The sequence below is a fragment of the Triticum urartu genome, chromosome 2, assembly GCF_003073215.2.
Source record: "Triticum urartu cultivar G1812 chromosome 2, Tu2.1, whole genome shotgun sequence".
NCBI lineage: Eukaryota > Viridiplantae > Streptophyta > Magnoliopsida > Poales > Poaceae > Triticum > Triticum urartu.
Window position 1 is genome coordinate 705,890,749 of NC_053023.1, and position 24,882 is coordinate 705,915,630.

A 24,882-nucleotide genomic window follows, 5' to 3' on the forward strand; every position below is an offset into this window, starting at 1 on the left:
AGTGGTCTTTACTGGGATGAAATGAGCTACCTTCGTCAATCGATCAACTACAACCCAAATCAAGTCATAGCCTGAACGAGTCCTTGGTAATCCCGTGATAAAATCCATGCCTAGCTTATCCCACTTCCATTCGGGTATCGGCAATGGTTGCAACAATCCTGCTGGCTTCTGATGCTCTGCCTTTACTCTCTGACATACGTCACAAACTGCTACATACTCCGCAATATCCTTCTTCATTCCGGTCCACCAGAAAATATCCTTCAAATCCAAATACATCTTGGTATTTCCTGGGTGAATCGAATACGGTGAATCATGTGCCTCTTGCAAAATCAACTTCCTGATCTCCGGGTCATTGGGCATAAACACGGTCTTCAAACCATAGGGTGTCGTGCTCATCCTCACGAAATCCTTTAGCTTTTCCTTTGCTCAGTTTCTCCTTTATAGCGGCAATCTCTTTGTCCGTTTTCTGAGCTTCCCTGATTCTGTCCATCAAAGTTGACTGAATTTCCAACGCTGCTACATAGCCTCTCGGAACTATTTCCACACATAGTTCACGAAGATTTTCTGCTAACTCCTTGGGTATTTCTCCCGTTATTAACGTATTGACATGGCTCTTGCGGCTTAATGCATCAGCTACTACATTAGCCTTCCGGGATGATAATGCAATTTCATATCATAATCCTTGATAAGCTCCAACCATCTCCTTTGTCTGAGATTCAACTCCTTCTGTGTGAAAATGTACTTCAAACTCTTATGATCCGTGTACACCTCACAATGATTTCCAATGAGGAAATGTCTCCATGTCTTCAATGCATGCACTACGGCTGCTAACTCCAAATCATGCGTGGCATAATTCAATTCGTGAGGCTTCAGTTGTCGTGAAGCATACGAAACAACTCTCCCTTCCTGCATAAGCACTGCTCCAAGTCCTCGACGTGAAGCGTCGCAATACACCTCATAATCCTTGGTTTGATCTGGCAAAATCAACACTGGTGAGGTCACCAAACGTTTCTTCCACTCCTGGAAACTAACCTCATACTCATCAGTCCATTTGAACTTAGTATCCTTCTTCAACAACTCCGTCATAGGCTTTGCAATCTTTGAGAAATTCTTAATAAATCTCCGGTAGTATCCTGCGAGTCCCAGAAAACTCCGGATCTCTCCAACTGTTGTTGGGGCTTCCCACTTGGTCACGGTTTCAACTTTAGCGGGATCTACTGCTATACCTTCTCCAGAAATAACGTGTCCGAGAAATCCTACTTCCTTCAACCAAAACTCACATTTGCTGAACTGGCATATAATTGATGTTCTCTGAGCTTTCCAAGTACCAAACGCAAATGCTCCTTATGCTCCTCTTCATTCTTCGAATAAACCAGGATATCATCAATGAACACTACGACGAACTTATCCAAAAACTCCATAAACACTTTGTTCATCATGTTCATAAAATAGGCAGGCGCGTTAGTCAGACCAAATGACATAACGGTATACTCATACAGCCCATACCTGGTGGTAAAAGCTGTCTTCGGAATATCCTGTTCTCGAATCTTCAACTGGTGGTATCCTGATCGCAAATCGATCTTGGAAAACACTTTAGCTCCTTGCAATCGATCAAACAGATCGTTGATCATTGGTAGTGGGTACTTGTTCTTGATCGTTACTTCGTTCAATCCTCGATAATCAACAACCATCCTTAACGATCCATCCTTCTTCTCCACTAGAAGTACTGGCGATCCCCAAGGCGAAGAACTTGGGCGAATATATCCCTTATCCAGTAACTCCTTAATCTGCTTCTTAATTTCCACCAAATCCTTTGCTGGCATCCTATATGGTCTCTTTGATATTGGCCCAGTGCCTGGCAAAAGCTCAATCAAAAACTCAATGTCTCTATCCGGTGGCATGCCTGGCAACTCTTCGGGAAATACATCAGGAAAATCCTTTACCACTGGTACTTCCTCCTGCACAACTCCTGTTAGGCAATTTACTTGGGTCCTCTTTGGCACATTGCCGGGATACATACTTGATCCTTCTCCCTTCTGGTGTGGTAAGCAAAATTGACTTACTAGCACACTCAATATTCCCTTTATACTTTGATAACCAATCCATGCCTAATATCACATCCAATCCTTGAGATTCCAATACTATTAGGTCTGAGGGAAAAACATAGTTACCAATCCTTAATGGTAACCGATCACACCATAGACTAGCCACATACTCTGCTCCGGGCGAGGTTACTAACATGGGTGACCTAAGGGCTTGGGTTGGTAGGTTATACTTATCCACAAATCCCCTTGAGATGTATGAATGCGATGCACCAGTATCAAAAAGAACGAGTGCAGTAAATGACTTAACCAAAAACTTACCTATTACTGCATCGGGCTGAGCTTCAACCTCCTCCACGCTAACGTGGTTCACCTGTCCCCTGTTGAAAGGGTTCGGCTTCTTCCCAGAACTTCCATTGCCATTTTGGCCTTCAGGACATTCATTGGCATAGTGTCCGGTCTTGGAACACTTGAAAGCAAGTGACTTGGCTCAGGTCCTTCTTGGCTGGGGTTGATGGGTGTGCGGTTCTGGCCATTGCTTCCTCCATTCCCATTACCATTCTTGGTGCCATTGTGATTGTGCGAGCTACCTACTCCATGGGTATGCTGAAAATGTCCTCCCGGTCTAGGGGTAAAACGTGGCTTCTGCTGAGCTCCTGAATTATACTTTCCTTGTCCATACTTCCTCTTGCGGTTCTCAATTTGCTGTTGCTTCCCTTCAATCATAAGAGCACGATCTACCAACTCCTGGTAGTTGTTGAAGGTGGCTACCATCAACTGCATACTCAACTCATCATTCAGTCCTTCCAGGAATTTCTCCTGCTTAGCTGCATCCGTAGCAACGTCATCTGGGGCATAACGTGCTAGCTTACTAAACTCCTCCACATACTGGCCAACTGTCCGTCCTCCTTGGCGCAAGTTACGAAACTCACGCTTCTTCATGGCCATTGCTCCTGCTGAAACATGGGCAGTACGAAAAGCCTGCTGAAACTGGTCCCATGTGACAGTGTCGACTGGGAAGGTGGCTGTGAAATTCTCCCACCAGGATGCTGCGGGTCCTTCTAACTGATGTGCGGCAAACTTCAACCTTCTCCGCATCTGTGCATCCTGCTGTGGTCAACTCCCTAGCTATCTTGCGGAGCCAATCATCTGCTACTATCGGCTCGGTGCTACTGGAAAACACCGGCGGATTCAGCCTAAGAAAACGGGCTAAGTGGTCAACAGGTGGTGGTGGTGGTTGTTGTTGTTGTTCCTGATTCTGATTCTGAACTAGCAACTGCATCAAGGTGTTCTGCTGCTGGATCAACTGGGTGAGCTCCGGCGGAAAGGCAAATCCGGGGTCACGTCTCGGAGGCATCTGAGGGTTTAGAAAAGATGAGATATAAGAATAGAGGGGGTCTAAAGAGAAAACACTACCCATATGCACATGAGGCAAAAGCAAACAATTCACTTCATTCAATCAAACAAAGGCATACAATCGATCTACTATCGCAAGTGCTCGGACTACTATATTTACATGGTGGACTACTACTACTGATGAGGTGGTCTACTAGAAATATTCTACGGTTGTAGACTCCATGATATCTGCTCCTGCTTCATCAACATAGTCATCATCGCTACTATCTTGTTCCGAGTCGGTGCCGTCAATGATGATGTAGTCTTCCGGGCTAATCTCCTTGGGTTCTTCGTCTTCATCTACTGGTGTCGGGCCTCCCATAAATATTCCAATCTTCTTGATCAGATCGTCATTCTTCTCCACCAATACTTCAATTTCTTCTTCATAATCTTCGCGTGTAGCCTTGAGTTCTTCCTCCAGTTCCTTGATTCTAGTCTTAGCCTTCTTCAGATCTATCATGTCGGCGCACATCTGATTCTCCTGTCGTCGAATGTGCTGGTTTAACTCCTGGATAAAAGCTGCAATTGATCTATCTTTCCTGGTGCTGATCATCTCCCAGTGTTCATCTCGGCGCCCACAAATCTGGTAGATAGTATCCTTGAGATCCTTGCGGTAGACTTCTCCAATGCGTCCCATGGCGATGTGAGCTGCCATACTCTTTCCTAGACTCCAAGTTGGTGCATCAAAAGAAAACTCTATGGGCTCAGTGACTGGCATGAACGTCCTTCCTGGAACTTGAACTTGAATCATCCAGCGCTCTTCTTCAGGTAAAGTGGCGTTGTAGGTTCCCGTGAAGCTTGGTACTCCTATGTTCAGGTATCTAGTGACTTCCTTCAAGTGGCGTCCAAAGGGTGTATCTTCATCTGGTTGTGTGAACTTGTTCCTTGCATCCGCCATCCTAAAGAGTAGAAAAGATGAGAGGTCAGAAGAGAAGAGAGTGAGTAGTGATCTAGGTCTTTAGCTTAGTGGTCGTGTCCTACAGTCAAGCGTGTGCTCTGATACCATCTCTGTAGCGACCAGACCTCAAACAGTCTGATCTCTGTGCTCCGGTGTCATCCCTGGATCAGTAATGCTGACACCACACAGTACTCGAGGATTTATAGCAGAGTAGCAATCACACACTTATTACATCGAGTGTCTCAAAAGAGAACTTATTACAATAAATATGGCTTAAGGCCATCTAATAACGATAACAGCGGAAGGCTTGGAAGAGGTAAGTGAGTCCATCAACTCCAACGGCATCACTGAGTATAGAACCACGACCTAAAAACTCCTTAATCGTCGTCTGAAAAGTCTGCAACATTAACGTTGCAGCCCGAAAATGGGTCAGCACATGGAATATGCTGGCAAGGTAACACATAGAGAGTAATGGAATGCAACAACTATACTATATGCATATTTGGCTGGTGGAAAGCTCTATGGTTACAGTTTTTGCGTAAAGCCAATTTTTCCCTACTTCAAAGGAATAGATTAATTACTATCATGGTGGTTGTTAAACATTGAGAATGGTTCACAGCATTCTCAATCCCAATTAAAATAACATCATTAAAACCCAACAAAATTAACTTTAGAGTAACATGTTGAGATTCACATGAAAATCCAGGTACTAGATACTCAAGATGTCCATAACCGGGGACACGACTAACCATGATTAGTTTGTTACACTCTGCAGAGGTTTGCGCACTTTTCCCCACAAGACTCGATCGCCTCCGTTTGGTTTCTCGCACTACAGGGTGTTTGAGAAACGGATGACCGAGACATAGTCTTTCAGAAGCGCTAGCACCTTACGATCGGGTAGACCGTACCACCTACATCCCCTACATCTGCTAGTCTACCACTGTAAGAGTTCGCACAACTTAGTCAACTATGCCAGAGCCCATAATGGCTTGTGGCTGCACACGGAAGTTTCTAGTATGAATAATCTCATGATCCCTTTGAGCCTGGGTGGCGGTCCAAAATAAAACAGGCAAGTCTTGGAAACCCCAAGTGCCTCAATCCACCCAGATGTGTGTTAGGTTGCCACCTTAGATAAACCATTAAATTAACAATCTCACATCTGTCATGGATTTCACTCACCCAATCCACGTCTACTAGCATAGCATGGTATAATAAGCAAACGTAGAAGTAACTCCCAAAGGTTTGATAATAAACAGGTAATAGGTACTACCTCATCTACTTCCCATCCCACAAATTAATTAGATCCTATTCATGCAATGTGTGAGGATTGATCTAATGCAATAAAACTGGGTTGTAGAAAAAGGTATGATCAAAGTGTTACTTGCCTTGCTGATGATCCGCGAAACCTAGAGATTCGAAGTAACAGGCGGCGCACTCCGGGTATTCTATCACAGACAAACAACGAGCATACAATAAGTACTCATCTAATGCACAGGTAAAACTCAAATAGAAGATCTAACCAGAAAGTTCAACTTAAGAACCCTGGTTGGCAAGAAGAATCAAATCGAACGAAGCAAAAGGAAACAAACGGCGAAAGAAACAACTTCGTTCTAGTAATCTGGATCTAGGGCAAATTTTACGGTAGCAAAAACATGTTTAAGTTGATTATTCGGAAAGAGGGTTTCGAGACGAAACTCCAGGCGCTTGAATCGCCTGATTTCGATAAATGAGCGAAAAGTTATACTAAAACAAAAATCGGATCAGAAATCGCGATCAGAAAATAACCGCGAAAATCTGACGAAAAAAAGAAAAACGACGAACAGATTTTTTTTTTTAAAACGGCACGGAAAACAAGGCGGCGGCGAACCTCGGGCGGCGCGCACTCCGGCGAGTCGGCGGCGGGGCGGCGGCGGCGACGGCTAGCGGCGGCTAGGGTTAGGGCAGGGGCGGCTGGCGGCTGGGCTTTCAGGACCCGGGGCGGCGGCTTATATAGCCTTGGCCGGCGGTGTCCTGGCCGAGTACGGCCCAAAGTCGGTTCCGCGTTTTTTTTATAAATCCGCTCAGAAGAAAAATAAAAATAATACTAAACGGACTCCAAAAATCACGAAAAATAAATTTCCCGGTGTTCCTAAAATCAAGCCCGATAAAGTGAACCATTTATCTGGGCCAAACTACAACTTTGAAAAACGCGCATTTTTTCCTAAATTCAAATAAAAATACCGAAAAAACTCCGAAATAAACTTTATTTGATTTTTTTATTAACCTCAAATATTTCTATAATTTTGGGAAAGTCATTTTATTCCCGCTCTCAATATTTTTGTAATAGAAATAATTGAATGATAAAATAAATAAAATCAAAATGATCCTGTTTACAAAATTTGAGGAAACTCAAATATGTAAATAACGAAATCCCCAACTCTCTCCGTGGGTCCTTGAGTTGCTTAGGATTTTCTAGGATCAAAACCAAAAGCAAATAAAATATGATATGCATGATGACCTAATGTATAACATTTCCAAATTGAAAATTTGGATGTTACAGGTGCTTAGGCGAAGCCCTGCGTCGGTAGAACATCATCATCGTCACCACGCCGTCGTGCTGACGAAACTCTCCCTCAACACTCGGCTGGATCGGAGTTCGAGGGACATCATCGAGTTGAACGTGTGCAGAACTCGGAGGTGCCGTACGTTCGGTACTTGATCGGTCGGATCGTGAAGACGTACGACTACATCAACCGCGTTGTGCTAACGCTTCCGCTTTCGGTCTACGAGGGTACGTGGACAACACTCTCCCCTCTCGTTGCTATGCTCACCATGATCTTGCGTGTGCGTAGCAAATTTTTTGAAATTACTACGTTCCCCAACAGAAGGTCCGGGCAGGGTCTGGGCTATCTAGAGAGTTGGCACACTCTCGGACGGCTTCGGTGCAGCAGGGCCGGAAGCTCCGGGATGGCCGGAGGTTCCGGTGGCCGGAAGTTCCGGGCAGCGGTCGAAAGTTCCGGGCTTTCCAGAAGCTTGTCCAGGCTTCTTCTTCCTTCTCTTCCATGCTTCCCTTGCGGATGGTGTAGGTGATCCTTGGCGCTTGCACTCCTTCTTTTCATCCGTGCAGCTCTGACAATACCTATGCATGCACGATGGAGGGTCAAGTAGTATACCATCCTCGAAGGGGTCAAGTGAGCACGTGTAAAGGAGAGGATTCACCTTTATGTATGTGAAGTAGATGTCGCACGTGTCACTTGCCGAATGAACTCTTGACATGGTGATGTCCATAGGATGCTCCGCATCATCCCCTCCCCCTTGGGAAAGATCCGACCTCGGATCGAAATCCAAATCACCATGGGAAAGAGATGGCGTCGCCGTGTAGTAGTGGTCGATCACCAAGTTCTCGTCATCTTGAAGCTTTAAATGGGCACTCTCCAATGTCGCACCATCTCGTGATTCCTTCAAAAGGAGCAAGGAGAACAAACACTTGGAAAAACAAATGCGGTTAGCGTTAGTGCAAAACCAAGCATTCAAGAGGTGATTCACCGAACAAGTGTTGTCATCAAGCATAGCATATGGTGTGACAAAGGATAGTGACATGGCATGTAAGCACATAAATTGAGCACAAAGAAGGACATCATGGAAACAAGCATGTAAATGTGAGGTAGTGATGCAAATATGTGTAACAAGAGAAGAAGCATCTACCTCAAGTTCATAGCAAGCATTCACAAATTGCTCAATGAAAGGTCTATGGTAGGCATATGAATCATTCACAACACCGAATAAAATGAAGTGTCTGAACACATGGGTCAAGTGCAAGACAATCCAAGCATAATGTGCATGGGGTGTAATGAACATCGTGTGGCACTCAACACAATGGAAAGAGCAATTGTTCATCATGTCTGAGGCAATCGAGGCAAGCATGTAGTAATCAATGGGACATGGCATATGTGAAGTGATGACATTGTTGCAACCAAACATATGAGAGGAGCAAGTAATCCAAGAATTGGATGCAACACACAAGGCATATATATCATGATGCATGGAATGGTGAAAATGACAAGTCGAAGCAAGATCTCTAACAAGTGTGCAATCAAGTGGTCCAAGTCTCATGGTTTGGGGGTTCTCAAAAGAGAAGGATATCACCTTGAAAGCATGTCTTGTGCGTCCTTCACAATGCCGAAGTACAAGCAAGTGCGATGTAGAATCGTCATGGTAGGAGGTGGTTCGCTCTCAAGAGCTCGGATTGTCAACTCACATGACGTGGAAGTTGACACAAGGTCCAAGTATCCTACACATGCACATAACAAAACAAAGAACATATGCGCATGGTAGATAAACACATCATCCATCATGATGGTTCTTCTCTTGCACATAACCATTAGAAGCACAAGTGCGTGAATAATATGATGCAACAGTGGCAATATTCATGGCACTAGGTATATGGTGCAAGGAGGTAAGACAAGCATGCTTCACAAAAAATATGTCCAAATCTCCAAATATATGCGAGAATGCTATGGGGGCAATCTCATTAGCAAGACTAAAGGCATAGTTGCACTCAATACATGGCAAATCATCTAGCATGAGAGAGGCAACATATGGAGATATATGACAAGAAGCAATAATAATCATGTGATAAGCATCTAGATGGTTGTCATCAACCGCGTGAAGTGAGCAAGTATGAATTATTGGGTATGCAACATAAGCAAGCATAGTAATCAAGTCGTGCAAGCTAGTAGTGCGAAGATGCAACATACTAGAGGAAATCATGGCAATCATGTCATGTGAGAAAACAATAGGCATAGGCAATGCACATGACATATCGCAAGCACGAACACAAAGCAAGATCATAGTATAATCATAGGCATAGGGAACAAAGCAAATATGGCAATAACAAGTGATATCTCCACCAAGCTTGCAAATACACATACAAGTATGAGAATCAATCATCATGTGTATTGCAAAGCATGGGTCACGAATACATGGCAAAAGCATAGTAATGAGCATATCATGCAAAGTGATCATGGCAAGATGGGCATAGAATATGTAGTGGACAATAACCCATAGCCAAGTGAGGGTCATGTAGAAGAAATGCACGAATACTTCGCGTGAAGAGAGCGGCGGGAAATGCAATCCATGGGATCCCAAGTCATCATTGTTCTCTAGAGCTCGTTTTGTCAACTCGTGGGATTGCGAGGTTGACAAGAATTCATGGGTACCTACACAAAAGAGACACAAACCAAAGAAATTGTGCGTGTGGTAAATGTACACATCATCCATCATGATGTGTATGTGCACATGTGAGTTAGCACAAGATAAGCATCGGTCAAAGAAATTTGATGCATGGTATAAGAACATGTCATCCATCATGAAAGAATAGTTATTGTGCATAACATGATGGGGATGCAAATTGAGCATACAAGTATATGGCACATTAATAGCATGTTTATTCATGGGAAGCATATTGTGCACATAAGTATTGGGATCATGCAATGGATGGGAGTGATCAAAATCTCCAAACATGTATGAGGAAACTATGGGGGTCTCCTCATGAGCAATAATGGGAACATCATATGGAGAAAATGGACAACATCCAAAACAATGCATATCCAAAGCTAGGTGGTTATGGCATGGCATATGAGATAAATGATGCAAAGGTAGCATGTCAATATCATCACAAGAGAAACAAATGCCAATAACCATAGGCTTGTCATCTATGCCATATGTGCAAATTGGGTTATTTTAATAGCATATGCATAGTCACTATGAAGAGATTGCAAATATGACATATGATTGATCTCATGCATAGCATATGACAAGTCAAGCGGATTGGCAAACATGATGTGACCGAGAGAATTAGCACAAGAAATCCTATGTAACATGGCATCACAACTAAAAGACTCCACATGGCAATCATAATACTCATCATAAATGGGTAAATCATCGCATGGGGAAATCATACTAGCATGAAGCATGTCAATAGGGGGATCAACATCATGCAAGCAATCAATGTCATGAATGTCCACTAGTGGGACTAGAGCATCACCTTCACCTCTGTTACCTTGTTCATTCCACTCAAGTGGTGTAGGTGAGGTGGGAAAAGACCAATGGTGGTCAATATCATCATCTTGATGGAACCATGTGGGGGTGCATCATATTCCACCATGGCATCGTCTTGTCCAAAGGTTAGGACGATGTCGTCGAGAATCGGCGCGTCATCATATAAGGGACCTAGCACCAAATGAGAAGACACAATAGAGGTAGAGGTCAAGTCGTTAGTGTTGAAAGTGGCCTCACATGACCTATCAACTATCTCACTCTCTCTATGTGGTGGTTCACTCACTCCCTCAAAATAGGTGCACTCAAACTCACATATGGTGAGTCACTCATCTCACTCAAGTGGTGGGGGTTGTGGCTCTCCTCACATGGGAATTGGGGCAACACAACATATATGGGGCTAGTGGTGAAGTCACTTCTCACTCTCAAATATGGTGGCAAAAGTCAATCAAGTCATCATACGTCGCCGTGGTCTAAGGGAAAATCTCATGCTCAACCATCTCATCGTCGTCGCCATGGATGAAGGCCGAAGATGGCACATCATCACTCTCGCCTCCTAAGATGGAAGCATCATCCCTGCTCGTCACCATGTCGCTCGCCTCCAAAGCTTGGTCCTTGATGGTCTCCGTAGTTGTAGTCATCGCCGCACCATCTTGAAAAAGAGTCGAAGTAGACTCGGCATCATTAATGCCACAAAGAGGGATGGCGGTGAAGTCGAACTTGGGAGCATCGTCTTGGAGCTTGTCGGGCTTGGACATCATGGTGGTACTAGCCTCATGCTCATTCTCATGGAGCTTGGTCGCCGCGAAGTGAGTTTGGGGTGGAGAAGCTTTGGCCTTCATGAGTTCTTGTTCGCCTTGAGAGCACCAATGTAGTTGTAGTCGAGGGACTTGTATTTCTTGAGGAAGATCGTCTTGGAGATGTCGTTGTGCAATCCCATCATTAAGTGGAACTTCATTGAAATGGGGTCTTCCATGCCGGCTCGTCGCAAGGCAATCTTCATCTCCTTGAAGTACTCGCCGATGGACTTAGATCTTTGGATGGTGTTCTCCAATTGGCTTTGAAGTTGTTCCGTGTAGGTTGGAGCACGAACTCTCGCCGCAAAGCTTCTCTTCGTCTTGGGCCAACTCATGTCGTAGCTCTCCGAAGGTGTGTGAAGCCACCATGTGGACGCGTAGTCGTGGAAGTTCCTTGTGGCGCACTTCACTTGATCTTCGGGAGAACTTGATGTAGCTTGAGGTAGTCGTCCATGAGGTGCTCCCACTCGAGATACTCCTCGGGTTCTTGAGTTCCATAGAAAGGAATCTCGTGGTCGGTGTCGAGGTCGTAGTAGCTCGTGGAAGTCACGGACTTGAGCTTGGGGAGCTTCTCTTGAGAATAGTCTTGAGGTGCTTGTTGGCGAAGATGCCGTATGTCCGTAGGCGAAGATGCCTTGAAGTCGCTTGGAAGATGCCAAGGGAGATGGTGAAGTCATTGAGCGGTTGTTGGTGTTGAGCTCTTGACCTTCACGTCCTTGTTGGTGATGGTGTCGATGCCGATGTGATCTTGCCGGAGATGGTAGCTCGGAGGCATGTGCTCTTGAGCGTCTTCTCGAAGATGAGGAAGACCGCTTGTAGGACTTGATGAGGGCCTTGATCTCCTCCATTTGAGCTTGCATCTTGGCGTTGGTGGAGTTGTTCGTGGCATCGAACTCGTCGTTGTTGTTGTAGACCGAAGATGAAATGCCTTGCCTATCCATCACTCCAAGAGAAAAATGTGAGTGGTAGAAAGAGAAGAACGAATACCAAATGTACCTTGACCGAAGTTGAAAGTGGATCAATGATCACTCCAATGTGGACAAGGAAATAGCACAATTGGTACCAATTCTTGTCGGTTTCTCACACCTACAAATAAGGCTTATGGTGGAGCTCGGTGAGGATAGTGGCACAAAAATTTGATGTGCAAAATGTTAGCAAGAGTCAATAATGTTGAAAGAGATTCACAAATTCACAAGTGTAACAAGTAGACCAATAGCAATGAATGGCACACGGAAACACACACACGGATAGATAAATGGGGTCGTGCAACCAAGGATGAGCACAAAATGTGGAATCCATAGAAAACGCTCGTGTTGCACAACTCAAGAGAGACGCTAGCACGATTGCTCAATAGGCGGATACGACACTTGTGCACAACCTATAAGATGCAAAATGGAACGACTTCTATCCCAAGTATGCTAATGTATATGATGTTCCGGTGGTATGATCCAAGATGATCGGATATGACAATCTTATGCAATGTGGTATGATGCTATGGCACTTGCTTACAAGCTTCTTTGCTCTCTCTTTTTCTTTGCTTAAAAGCTTATTCTTTTTTTTATTGTATGGCCACTTTGCGAAATGCACAAACCAAGATAGCAATTGTATATATGGGAACAAACTTGAGGCACACGAGATGATATGATACCAATATGGTATGGTATGTATGCAATGGAAGGTGTAGATCACTAATGTGCACAAGTAACGTTGCCGGCAATACTCAAATGGCTAGTCTCGATAGGCAAGTGACGCAAAATGGGCTAGGGGTTATCAATGCAATGGCAAGGGAATATACAATGGAGGGATACCACGATACCAGATGATATGGAGGTTACCGTCCGCGGTGATGATGAGTGGCGGTGATCTTGATGGAGATACCAAGATGATGGAGACTCGTCCCTAAGTAGCCGAAACAACCTTAGGAAACGTAAAAACGCGAACTCAAAATCTCAAATGTAAATGGTGGTAGCGGGATGTGGTGTGGTTGCGATGGGTTTTGTGAGTAGGCAATGCGGAAGTGGAGGTTATGTAGTGTACTATACACGGTGTCGGAGTTGGAAGCACGGTCCCTAAGTAGCCGAAACACCTTAGGAGCACAACTCACCAACACAAACAAAATTGGGTTAAGTCGGTGTGGAAGAAGTGTATGGTTGGTAAGCCTATGCGGAAGTGGTGGTGGTGGTTGATGAAGAAGCAATCATCCCTAAGTAGCCTAGACACCTTAGGAGACTCAAATCACTCCTCAAGCAACCACTAATGCGATGGGGAACAAAATTGGTTAGGTTGCAGAAGTCGGTGATGGTGTAGTGCATGATATGGTGGAAGGCCTAGGCAAAGATGCCAAAAATCCAAAAAAATGATGGGGTCAAAAGGTGGCGAAACCAAAGTGAGGTCCTCGGGCACGTCGATAGCTTCAAAATGAGCCAAAGAACACCCAAATCGGAGTTTAAAGTGAAAAGTTTTGATGAAATCGGTGAAAGAGGTTGATGCTGAAATTTCAGGGAAAGTTTCTGGTTAGGCCGGAAGTTCCGGGCTCCGGAAGTTCCAGGGGTGTTGGGAATATCACTACTGGGCGTAAACCGGCCTATCTGGGCCGGGTTAACTTTGTCAGTAGTTAAGTATGTTAAAGCCCAAGAAGGCAGATGAGGGCTCAAGGCCCATAGTCGGTTCAAGGCCTGTAGCCGTAAACCGGCGTTGGTATTTAACTTGTACTGTAAGTTAGGAATAAGTAGAGACCAAACCGGACACATCTATGTGCCGGTATTGGGACTCTGTGAACCGACGGGCATCACCCGTGTATATAAGGGGACGACCCGGCGGCGGGTCAAGGACAACAGACAACAACTCGAGACATAGGCGAAGCTTGTTTGCTCCCTAGTCATCGAAACCCCCTCAATTCCATCACAACTAGACGTAGGCTTTTACCTTCATCGAAGGGGCCGAACTAGTATAAACTCTCTTGCGTTCCTGTGTCCGATTTAACCCCTTCAAGCTAACCCGTCGCGATGGCTCCACGACTAAGTCCTTTCTCTAGGACATCTGCCGTGACAATTCCACGACAAGGGAGGTGGCCGGAAGTTCCAGGGGTCGCGGAAAAAGTCTCGGGGAAGCCGGGGGATTTTGGGTAAACTCTCTGTTTAGCCCGAAAGTTCCGGGGCTAGGACGGAAGTTTCGGGGGAGTCCGGAAGTTTCGGGGGTCGTGGAATTTCTTCCGGGACAAACCCTAAATTCCAGATCTAAGAATGGGGGCGGAAAAACTCAATTTTCAGGGTCAAAATTGGGGATATTTCATGGATATAAATGGGGGAAAAGATGGGGAATTCTAGATCCACTTGAGACACAACGAATCCATGGATCAAAATCAACAAAACATCATCCAAACCAACAAATCAAAAAAAAACCGAGGCTATTTTTGTGGGGATTTTCAAATTTAGGACGAAACCAAGCAAAAGAAGGCTAGAAAACAAAGAGGGAGGCTCCAAAATCGTGATCAACCTGGCTCTGATACCAAGATGATGTAGGGTAGAACCCTAGTGGCCCGATCTTTCACGAAAGGAGTGAATCCCGCGATGAACACGAAGAACACGAGGAGGGAAATGAGGGGAAATCACGAGGGGAACACAAGAGAACACTCAAACCAACAAGAATGATCACACATGCGCTAGATCCATGAACACAAAGGGAGATACAAGATCCAAAGTCAACAATGGACGATACAAGAGGTAACCGGTCTTCTCTGTGAGGAGGTCTTGAATCCACGGGGGGATCTTCCCTTAGAAAGGGGGCTTGAATCCAAAGGGATCTTCTCCGAAGAGGCCGCGGTCTCTCGCACGGAGGAGATCCGATATGGATGAGCGTAGCTCTATCTCTCAAATGAGCTATCACAACGCTGACCCTAGAAAGGAGGAGGTGGAGGAGTATATATAGTCTAGGTCCACAAAGGGGTAAGTGAGGGGCGAAAGGGTACATGGGCTTCAGCCCGAGTGTCTGCGCGCAGGCAGGGCCGGAAGTTCCGGGGACGACGGTGTAGCAGGGCCGGAAGCTCCGGGATGGCCGGAAGTTCCGGGCAGCGGCTGGAAGTTCCGGGCTTTCCAGAAGCTTGTCCAGGCTTCTTCTTCCTTCTCTTCTACGCTTCCCTCGCGGGTGGTGTAGGTGATCCTTGGCGCTTGCACTCCTCCTCATCATCCGTGAAGCTCCAACAATACCTATGCATGCACGATGGAGGGTCAAGTAGTATACCATCCTCGAAGGGGTCAAGTGAGCACATGTAAAGGAGAGGATTCACCTTTATGTATGTGAAGTAGATGTCGCACGTGTCACTTGCTGAATAAACTCTTGACATGGTGATGTCCATAGGATGCTCCGCATCAGATATTGCCTTTGCTATAAAAGAACAAGGATGTATCTGCCTTGGATGATGTAAACCCAAGATGTTGTAGCTGCATGCTCAACCTAGAATACCATTCTCTTGGAGCCTGCTTTAGACCATATAAGGCTTTATCCAACTTACATACATAATGTGGTGTGCTGTGATTTTCATAACCTGGTGGTTGCCGCATGAACACTTCTTCCTCAAGAATACCGTGGAGAAACGCGTTCTGAACATCTAGCTGTTTTAAGCTCCAACCTATGGAAATAGCAATGGACAAAACAAGATGAATAGTAGTTGCTTTAACAACGGGGCTAAAGGTATCATCATAATCAATTCCAAACCTCTGCTTAAAACCCTTTGCAACCAACCTTGCCTTGTACCTGTCTATACTTCCATCAGATTTTCTTTTAATCTTGTATACCCACTTACAATCAATTACATTAGCACCACGTTGCAGTGGTACTAAATGCCAAGTCTGATTTTTTTATAAGTGCATTATATTCATTATCCATTGCTTCCTTCCAATCCTTGTTAGCAAGAGCATCATGCAGATTGATAGCTTCACCAGTAGTGGCAAGAAAAGCACGCTTAGTTGGATTATACTTTATTGTACCATCACTGTATTGTTTTTCCTTGACAATACCTGACCAAGACCTTGTGTGTCGATGAGGGGGTGAGGGAGCCATAGGAACAGCTGCAGTTGACTGTGACGCAGAAGATTCGGCTGTTTCGTCGTTGTCCACAGAAGATCCAGGCTGATGGGGCTCCTGATCCGAGGAAGATTGGCGCTGCTCCTCGTCCGACGCGCAGCCAGGATCGACTGGCGAATCGGAACCATCCGGTGGGTCCCGCGTTGTCGTGGCTAGACCGGTGCGGCCCACCCGGTCTGCTGCGCTATCGGCCACCAGGGGGCGCAGCAGGGGCGAATATGTGCGGGATCGTGCGCCGCCCAGCGCTGCAGTCTGTCACGAATCCGTCTGGGATCGTGCGCCGTCAGCATGATCAGCACCGGGAGCTGTGCCTGGTTTGTCCTGTGTGCACATAAATTGACGACTGGAATCTGCACAAAAGTCATTAGAAACACAATTTTCTTCGGATTTTTCACATGATCATGATCAGTTAATTCACCCCCGTGATCAGGATGTGTGGCATAGTCTGGTAGAAGTGCCATTTCTGCACGAAGCAAAGCGCCCGCATTGGGATGAAGTTTGGAAAAAGGAAAGAGTGTCTCATCAAAGATAACATCACGAGAGATATAGATGCGTCCAGTAGATAGTTCAAGACACTTGTATCCTTTATGAAGATTACTGTATCCAATAAAGACACATTGTGTTGAGCGAAACTCGAGCTTGTGATGATTGTATGGACATAAATTGGGATAACAAGCACACCCAAATTTTTTGAGATAATTGTAATCTGGCTTGTGATGATACAATTGTTCTAAAGGAGTGGAGTTGCCAATCACCTGACTGGGAAGGTGATTGATAAGATATGTAGCTGTGATAAAGGCCTCGTCCAAATACTTGAGGGGCATGGACGCATGAGCTAAAATGGAGAGACCAACTTCAATGATATGACGGTGTTTGCGTTCAGCAGAGCCATTCTGCTGATGAGCATGAGGGCAAGACACATAGTGAGTAATCCCAATGCTACAGAAAAAGGAGTTAAGTTTTTCATACTCCCCTCCCCAGTCACTTTGGACTAATATAATTTTCCTATCAAAGTGTCTCTCAACAAGTTTCTGAAATTCTTGGAAGATGGAGAAGACTTCAGATTTATAGTTAAGCAAATAAATCCATGTAAACTTGTTGTAATCATAAATGAAACTAACATGATATTTTTTCGACCAAAAGAATCTGTGGCATGACCCCATACATCACTGAAAATCAGTTCTAAGGGAGCATGAGACACACTAGTAGACTTAGGATAAGGAAGCTGATGGCTCTTGGCACATTGACAGGCTTCACAAATAGACTCATTATTTGAACTATGTGAGAAAGGAAGATTGTCTTTATTGACTACTTGCCTAACTATGACTGATGAGGGATGTCCTAATCTTTGATGCCACCTCGCCAAAGAGGGCTTGATGACGGAGTAGACTCGATGATGCTTGCATCTAAGTGCTCCGAATGAGATGGGGTAGAGACCTCCAATGCATCTACCGTGATAGAGAAGTGCCCTCGTTGCCCGATCCTTGATGAAAAAATAGCGAGGGTGAGTTTCAAAGAAAACATTGTTATCGGTGGCTAAACGAGACATAGAGGCAAGATTTTTATTAGCTTGAGGAACATGGAGAACATCCTTAAGAACTAGATCATGTTGAAGATGAGGGAATTAAGTGAACCTTGACCGATGTGACAAATATCCATACCTTTACCGCTGGCGGTGTGGATCTGGTCATTGCCGTGATACGTCTCGCGAAGAGCAAGTTGCTCTAGCTCATTGGTGACGTGGTCCATAGCACCGGAGTCAACATACCAGACGCCATCCCCGCCTTGCTTGCGCATAGCAGCTGCAACCAAACGAGCATCCAGGACAAAGTTTTCATCAAACCGATGCCAACAGTCAATAACCTCATGACCGGCCTTCTTGCAGAGCTGACACCGAGGGCGGCCACGTGATGTGTGATGTGGAGTTGCGACGGCCACTGTTGGAGTTGAAGCCGCCACCCCCATTGTTGTTGCCATGGCCGCCACTCTCGTTGTTGTGGCCATAGTTGCCACCAGAGCGGGCACCATCGCCCGAAGAAGCACCACGTCCGCGGCCACCGCCACGGTTGGCGCCCTGGTGACCACGACCATGGCGGCGACCCCGTGAAGTGGAGTATGCAGAGGATTGCCGGAGATCGCTGCCATGGAGGAGGGTGAGGCGGGCATCAAAACTGAGCAGCTGACTGTGCAGCTCCAGAACCATGATGGGTTCCACCCGGGTAGCAAGAGCGGAGACGATGAGATTGTACTCCATGTTAAGTCCAGCAAGGATCTTGGAGACGATCTCCGGATCGGAGAGCGCCGAAGAAGTGCACGCGACTTCATCGGTGAGGGTCTTGATTTTGCCAAGGTACCCTACCATGGACATGTTACCTTTTTTAAGGTTGGTGAGCTCGATGCAGGTGTTGATCGCCTGCGCTTGGCTCTAGGCAGCGAACATGTCATTGATGGCGCGCCACACCTGGCCGGCGTCTGGAGCGTGGCCACCTGGGAAAGGATCTCGCGGGAAAAGGAACCCATCAAGAACCCTTGAAGTTGTTGCTGATGTGCATACCAGAGAGTGCGTGCGAAGTTGACGACTTGCTCTTCTTTGCCATCCTTGGTGATGGTGAGAGCGGCCGGCGGTGGCGAGCTTGTCGCGTCGAGGTGGTGCTTCATCTGGGCACCCTTGATCTGGGGGAGCACGATGGCCTTCCATAGCAGGAAGTTCCCCCTTGTTAGCTTCTCCTGTGGTGGCGATCCGAGGAAAGTATTGGTGGATGTGGATGAGGAGGCAAAGGTGGAGGCGGAGGAGGTGGTGGTGATCGCGCCCATGGTGCTGGGCGACATGGCGGCAGAGGTGGTAGACATGGCTCGGTCGCGAAGGTAGCTAGATGCGATCTCTTTCAATCTAATGAGGAAGAGGCTCTGATACCATGTAAAATAATTTGGGAAGCGTAGAACCCTTTGTCTCGGGCCGCATTATTAGGCAAAGCCTTGATGCATAAGTTACAGAGAGATCGAGAGAGAGAGATTGACCAGGAGGAGAGAGATCGACCAGGAGGTCGTTACGGGAGATAAAGGAGAAGAAGAGATAGAGTTTAGATACAAGTTAAACAGCCTCCCCTGTCTCCTATACAATTATTCTAACAGTGCTAGCCGCTAATGGCTATATATAGAAGAAATAACCAGCCACCTCCCCTGCTGTTCAATGTGTCTGATCACACCCACTTGTTCTCCTCTTCTCCTCTCCACAACACATACCACTCGTCCTCCCCAAAGAAGCGCATGTGCAAAAAAGCCCCCTCTAGTAGTGCTTGGAGTCGCGTCCTTGGCATAGCCGTAGCATGCATCACAACATCGTCATGACCTTTTAAGTATGCCGTTGCAACATCGTTGGAGCAGCCAGCCCACCATCGCAGCATCGCCGCTGCCATCAAAGTACGTCATCACAACATCGTCAAAGCAGCTGAGCTGGCATTGCAGTATGCCTCACACCCATCACCTTGACCGTCGAATCACGTCATCACGACACTGCATTTACCATCAAAGCATGCCATTGTGCATCGCCGCTGACATTAAAGCACGTCGAGCAGCTAGGATGCCATCGCAACATCGCTACTGCCGTCGATGCGTGCTGGAGCAACATCATCAAAGCAGCCGAGACACTGTCCCAGCATGCATTGAAGCATGCCATCGCATGATCACCAGAGCAGCCAGGCCACCGTCCCAACATCGTCAAAGCAGACAAGACACCGTCGCAACATGCCTCGTAGTGCAACACTATCTTATCGACTTGCAGCGCGGCTACCCTTGTATGCAGCAGCCACTCTGTTGTTGGTCTTTGGAGCACCTCATGTGTGTGCACTTGTGGCTAGCTTTTGGCAACGTGGTTGTGCCCCCATCTGGCAGTTGTGCCCCTTATTCTCCTTGGGGTTCGCTTGGAGGAGCTCGAGAAGACCATCCATGGCAGGTAAAATCCCACGGAATAGATGACACAAGAAAGATGGGAGAAGACGTTGGATGTGTTTGGTTGCCTGCATCCTCTCGAGCTAGGCCATGGGGATGCAGTTTGGCCCATTTGGTTGCCCGTGAGCACTGTTGGACCTGCACAACATGGAACTTAAAACAGCGCTCGGCCTGGCTTAGGAGGAACGCTCGAATTGGTTGTTTCTAGCTAGCCAGGCCCGAGCGGGCCGAATCTAGTGCATGTGGTGGCTCTGATGATGCAGGTTGATAAGAGTGTCTGATGATGCCTCCTTAATCTTTTATATCTAAACAGCTACCAGCCACTAATCTATTTTTCTTAACATGTAAACGTGCCATCGCAACATGAAACATGCGTGAAAAAGACCCACCTTAACATGCAACCATGCATATCATATATAGTAACAAATCCACCAACATAGCAAACATGCATGATCATTTCCGCTCTATTATGCTATTTGTATTTAATAAATATTTTGCAATTGTAAAAATGATCAAACACAATAAATCATATGTATTTCCACTTTTTGTTATCATATGAGGTAAACACACCAGAGTGCCTAAACTTATACTGGGCGGTCACTTTGGCTCCTAAAGCTGTAAAATATATGAAACTTGGTTATGCGTGTAAACACGGTGCTTCCTCCCATATTTACATGTTTAGTCAAGTTCGAGCACCAATTTCATGTATTTTGCAAGTTCAGATAGCAAAGTACCTATCCAACGCAAGTTTAGGCACCCCAGTGTATTTTCCTTCTATCATATTATTACTCAAAATATTCATGTTCATACAACAAAATCTCCTTACAATATATTGAATAATATTCTCGCAATAACGTGTAGAGTATCATCTAGTTTCTTCAATCCTAGGTCCGCCATGCGTACAACAATGCATCATAGGGAAGTTAATCAGCGAATTGCTCTTGCCAGGGTGCCTGATAAGACTGAAATCCCCACATGTGCCAGTGAACAGATAAAATAACGAAATACCATGTGCGCAAGATGTTCGTCAGTGACATTGTGTGCACACGTGTACACATGCTTTTTGAATGGTGGTGAGTGATGACGGTGCCGGACGACGTATTCACGAGTAGTGTGGCCACGCTGACGTTGTGTCTGTAAACCCAGCAACAGCCATGGGCACATCGTCCGAACGACTGATGGACCGAGCAGCGACGGGAGAAAACAGCGGGCTGCACGGGAAGTAAGTATCATCCATCGCTATAGCGTCCGTGCTCGGGGAGAGTCCGCCGCCGGCCGGCAAGTACACCGCGCGATCACTCGAGCTGATCGCTTCCACGAGCAGCAAGGACGACGACGACGACGACGATGGAGCCTTCACGGGAGCACATGGCAAGCCGCACGAGATCCCCGTGTCCAGGCCCGTGCTCACGTCCAGCGGGCTCGGCGTACGCCCGCCGTCAGGGTCACTCGGGCTCGCTCCGACGGGCGGCGGCGACAAGGACGAGGACGACGGAGCTGCAGGCGCAGCTCCTCCGATCACCATGGCCAGGCACGAGGCCATGGTGTCGTCATCCAATTCGGCGTGTTGAGGTTGAGGATCGAAGTGGCCGCTCCTTGTAGCTTCTCCGGGAGGCACTGTTTGTTGCTGGCACTTGTGCTCGTGCATGTAGGTGATCTGGAACATAGGACGATGGCCGCTGCTACTATCGTGCTGTTGCACCGTCTTCTTCGCCCTGCAGCCGCGGTCATGGCTAAACATGCATTTGTAGTAGGACCTGCATGCATATACAGTTAGAGAGGCTGCGGTCATTTCAATCTTACTATCTATGAGGGAGCATTTGAGCTCGAGAGCAGAAACAGAACGCCCTCTTTGGATTGTGGGTAAGACAAAGGTTCGTGTCTAGATTACTGTCTATTAACTTTAATTTGTAAAGTTTGATCAAATATCAGTATCTATAATACTAAAAATAAATAAAATACGAAAATACATTTCATGGTGGATCTAATGGTAATACATTTGAAGTATTATAGATGTTGAGTTTTTCTATAAATTTGATCAGGGGTGAAAGAAGGTTGACTTCTGAACAAATTTATACACCTGTGTTTAATTCATTTATTTTGATCGACAAAGCTCAGAAATTTATACACCTTTTAATTTGGAACTTGGGGGCGGGGTGGACACTAGAAATACATAGTTGGTCCAATTCCAAAAACAAATAAATACATTGTTGGTACTAGAATGTTGGAAATAGTAAACAAAATAGTTATGGTCAACTAGAAGAAAGGAAACAAGTTAGAGACTCCTCAAAAAGTAGAAAATCTGACCATGTGTTTTTTATAATTTTATTTCTGTTTTTTGCAAAGCAAAGATGGTCTTATAAGAGTTGGACAATTTTATATGAACTAGTAAACAAAAAGTTTTTGACATTTAAGAAAATTCAAATTGGTGTAGACCCAACAAATTACTAGTTCCAACCATGGGTGGAGCGAAATCCTGCGATGGCTATTCATTTAAGTTTTCGGGTAGCACTCCCCGCAACAAAAAAAAGCCTTCCGGTAGCACCACCAGATCTTTAACATTTTATTAAGTATGAATTTTTTAAGTTTGAATTTAAAATTTTTAATGTTCCCTTAAATTTCTGAATTTCAAATATTTGAAAAGGTTTAACTTCTAAAAATTGAGTTTCTCAAAATTTCAAACTTTGAAAGTTACACCATGAACAAAGTTGGTGCTGGAATTTCTAAAAGTTACCAAAAATGTGCAGTTTGACCAGGAGTTGAATTTCTTAAATGGAATGTTTGCCTGACTCGACTAACCAGTTTTGTAGTCTAACATATTTATCCAGCATCCCTTCGGTTTTTATTTCAAAGTGTGCACACCTTTTATAAAAATCATGGGTTTGGGCTACTCATCATCAAAGGTGTGCACCTTCTAAAATTTGACCTATGGATGTATCTTATAGTAGACCTATGGATGACTATATGAGTCTAATTAGATACTCCCCCATCTCTGAAAAGAGGGTCTATAACTTCTTTCTGAAGTCAAATATTGTAAAATTTGACCAATTTTGTAGCAAAAATTATTAAGACCTATGCTACCAAATTTGATATCATTAGATAGTCATTAAAATAAAATTTCATATTATATCAATTTTAGATTGTAGTTATTGATAGTTTTTCCTATAAACTTGGTCAAACTATGTATCGTTTGACTAAAGAGAAAGTTTATAGCCCCTCTTTTTCATAAATAAGGAATGGTACCACATATATAGAAGCGCTGGAAGTCTTAGCACTTCACCTTGCAAATTTTCTTTTGTGAATGTTCTTTTGTCCGTATTTTCTCCATTGGTAACCATCACTGTGAGGCGAGGCTGTAATCTCCTTCTTGGTAACCTCGTTTTCTCGGCCCTTCCTGGGGGGAGCAACCTCTCCACCACTATATTGTTCCATGGAGACAACAGCACAGGAATACACATCTGGTAAATGAAGAAATCACAAGAGTACATATAGCCAGGAAAAATGACAAGAGTCATCAGTGGCGTACCAGATACGCATGTCCTTCGCCGGAGCCCGCTCATCGATGCTACCCTCAGTGATCGTTGCCGCTGGCGATGCCATCCTGTCTACCACCGGTCTGCTGTTCTCTCGAGAACTGAGCATGAACAGAGACACCATGAACACCCGGGAGAGTTCCTGGCTCATCGCTGCGGCTCGCCTGTTCTCCACGTGTCGACGAGGATCTCTCTTTCAGCAATGCCAGGAGCCTCGCGTTGAGATTATACCCTCCGACGAGCTCCTGAGATAGTTGTTCTATGGCCTCTTGCCCGAAGGCCATATTGAGAGTGTGAGTCGCACGAGGTTTCAGCGACTGCAGTATTGTAGGACTTGGAGGTGGTCTAGCAGCTGAAGCTATTTATATTGGGGAGACGGACACGTACACTACACCGAGTCAATAATGAGGGTATGATCACCTCCATGCAAGTAGAAACAACAACTCTGTTTAGGGCATCTTCAACAGTTGTAAGATAAACGTTGATAAATTTGCTAACTAGAATATAGCGATGATATGGCATGTACTAAATGTGAAGAGAGAGCAAAGTTATATGTAGGTTAGGCTGGTCATAGTGGGGAGTAACTTAGACTAGTGTCATGCATATGACACTAGTCTAAATTATTACCTTCATAATGCAAAGTAACATACTAGTAGTATCATAGATGGCTTCATTTATTAACTCGTAGACTTATCTTGTCTTGGAAAGCGTTATGTTACATTAACATATTATGTTACCACCTCTCATTAATTACTTGCCACATAAGCAGAATTTTTTCGAAGTGCGTTATGTTACTAGCTAAGTTACTCCCACTATGACTAGCCTTAACCAACAACCTTTGCACAAACTCCAAGGTAAAATAGAGAGCAATCACATTTATTTTCTCACCATCTATTGGATAGCTTACATACAACCCATTGGAGTAGTTGTATGATAGCTTGTTGGTTGATGACATGAACATTTTACCAACAAGACTAACATACAACCTGTTGGAGATGCTCTTACTGGTCATATGTTCCCACGTTATTGTTGGTCCCACGCGCAGCACACGCACCACGTTATTGTTGGTCCCAAGCGCAGCAGCACGTCTGTATCCTTTCCCCCCTCCTTCTCCATCGTTGTCGCCGGGGGCCATTCGCAGCTACATCTCA

General features: G+C 45.4%; 1 pseudogene; it reads right to left on the reverse strand.

Moving 5' to 3' along the window:
* Positions 1–21,300: 21,300 nt before the first annotated feature.
* Positions 21,301–24,015, reverse strand: LOC125538057 (annotated as a pseudogene).
* Between the last annotated feature and the right edge of the window lie 867 nt (positions 24,016–24,882).